Raw genomic sequence first — 2,500 nt, 5'->3', positions numbered from 1 at the left:
CCCACGCCGGACCCCGGGGGTGTCCGCGCCGGGCAGTCTTCCCGGTCTACCGGGGCCCCGGCCGGATCAGCCTTTCTGTTTCCCCCGCCACGATGGATGCACGGGATCCCGGCTCCGGGTCCGCGGGCCTCGGTCGGGGACCTCCGCCGTCGCCTCGGTGCCCCCGCCGGACCCCGGGGGTGCCCGCGACGGGCAGTCGTCCCGGTCTACCGGGGCCCCGGCCGGATCAGCCTTTCTGTTTCCCCCGCCACGATGGATGCACGGGATCCCGGCTCCGGCGCCGCGGGCCTCGGTCGGGGACCTCCGCCGTCGCCTCGGTGCCCCCGCCGGACCCCGGGGGTGCCCGCGACGGGCAGTCGTCCCGGTCTACCGGGGCCCCGGCCGGATCAGCCTTTCTGTTTCCCCCGCCACGATGGATGCACGGGATCCCGGCTCCGGCGCCGCGGGCCTCGGTCGGGGACCTCCGCCTTCGCCTCGGTGCCCCCGCCGGACCCCGGGGGTGCCCGCGACGGGCAGTCGTCCCGGTCTACCGGGGCCCCGGCCGGATCAGCCTTTCTGTTTCCCCCGCCACGATGGATGCACGGGATCCCGGCTCCGGCGCCGCGGGCCTCGGTCGGGGACCTCCGCCGTCGCCTCGGTGCCCCCGCCGGACCCCGGGGGTGCCCGCGACGGGCAGTCGTCCCGGTCTACCGGGGCCCCGGCCGGATCAGCCTTTCTGTTTCCCCCGCCACGATGGATGCACGGGATCCCGGCTCCGGCGCCGCGGGCCTCGGTCGGGGACCTCCGCCGTCGCCTCGGTGCCCCCGCCGGACCCCGGGGGTGCCCGCGACGGGCAGTCGTCCCGGTCTACCGGGGCCCCGGCCGGATCAGCCTTTCTGTTTCCCCCGCCACGATGGATGCACGGGATCCCGGCTCCGGCGCCGCGGGCCTCGGTCGGGGACCTCCGCCTTCGCCTCGGTGCCCCCGCCGGACCCCGGGGGTGCCCGCGACGGGCAGTCGTCCCGGTCTACCGGGGCCCCGGCCGGATCAGCCTTTCTGTTTCCCCCGCCACGATGGATGCACGGGATCCCGGCTCCGGCGCCGCGGGCCTCGGTCGGGGACCTCCGCCTTCGCCTCGGTGCCCCCGCCGGACCCCGGGGGTGCCCGCGACGGGCAGTCGTCCCGGTCTACCGGGGCCCCGGCCGGATCAGCCTTTCTGTTTCCCCCGCCACGATGGATGCACGGGATCCCGGCTCCGGCGCCGCGGGCCTCGGTCGGGGACCTCCGCCTTCGCCTCGGTGCCCACGCCGGACCCCGGGGGTGTCCGCGCCGGGCAGTCTTCCCGGTCTACCGGGGCCCCGGCCGGATCAGCCTTTCTGTTTCCCCCGCCACGATGGATGCACGGGATCCCGGCTCCGGGTCCGCGGGCCTCGGTCGGGGACCTCCGCCGTCGCCTCGGTGCCCCCGCCGGACCCCGGGGGTGCCCGCGACGGGCAGTCGTCCCGGTCTACCGGGACCCCGGCCGGATCAGCCTTTCTGTTTCCCCCGCCACGATGGATGCACGGGATCCCGGCTCCGGCGCCGCGGGCCTCGGTCGGGGACCTCCGCCGTCGCCTCGGTGCCCCCGCCGGACCCCGGGGGTGCCCGCGACGGGCAGTCGTCCCGGTCTACCGGGGCCCCGGCCGGATCAGCCTTTCTGTTTCCCCCGCCACGATGGATGCACGGGATCCCGGCTCCGGCGCCGCGGGCCTCGGTCGGGGACCTCCGCCTTCGCCTCGGTGCCCACGCCGGACCCCGGGGGTGTCCGCGCCGGGCAGTCTTCCCGGTCTACCGGGGCCCCGGCCGGATCAGCCTTTCTGTTTCCCCCGCCACGATGGATGCACGGGATCCCGGCTCCGGGTCCGCGGGCCTCGGTCGGGGACCTCCGCCGTCGCCTCGGTGCCCACGCCGGACCCCGGGGGTGCCCGAGACGGGGAGAGGGCCGGGTCTACCGGGACGGCCTCGGGCGGGTCCGGCTTACCGGGGCCCCGGCCGGATCAGCCTTTCTGTTTCCCCCGCCACGATGGATGCACGGGATCCCGGCTCCGGGTCCGCGGGCCTCGGTCGGGGACCTCCGCCGTCGCCTCGGTGCCCCCGCCGGACCCCGGGGGTGCCCGCGACGGGCAGTCGTCCCGGTCTACCGGGGCCCCGGCCGGATCAGCCTTTCTGTTTCCCCCGCCACGATGGATGCACGGGATCCCGGCTCCGGCGCCGCGGGCCTCGGTCGGGGACCTCCGCCTTCGCCTCGGTGCCCACGCCGGACCCCGGGGGTGTCCGCACCGGGCAGTCTTCCCGGTCTACCGGGGCCCCGGCCGGATCAGCCTTTCTGTTTCCCCCGCCACGATGGATGCACGGGATCCCGGCTCCGGCGCCGCGGGCCTCGGTCGGGGACCTCCGCCGTCCCCTCGGTGCCCACGCCGGCCCCCGGGGGTGTCCGCGCCGGGCAGTCGTCCCGGTCTACCGGGACGGCCTTGGGCGGGTC

This window comes from Pituophis catenifer, unplaced genomic scaffold, assembly GCF_029215685.1.
Source record: "Pituophis catenifer annectens isolate HBS135680 unplaced genomic scaffold, rPitCat1.0.hap2 SCAF_44, whole genome shotgun sequence".
NCBI lineage: Eukaryota > Metazoa > Chordata > Lepidosauria > Squamata > Colubridae > Pituophis > Pituophis catenifer.
Note: the sequence above shows the minus strand (reverse complement) of the source record.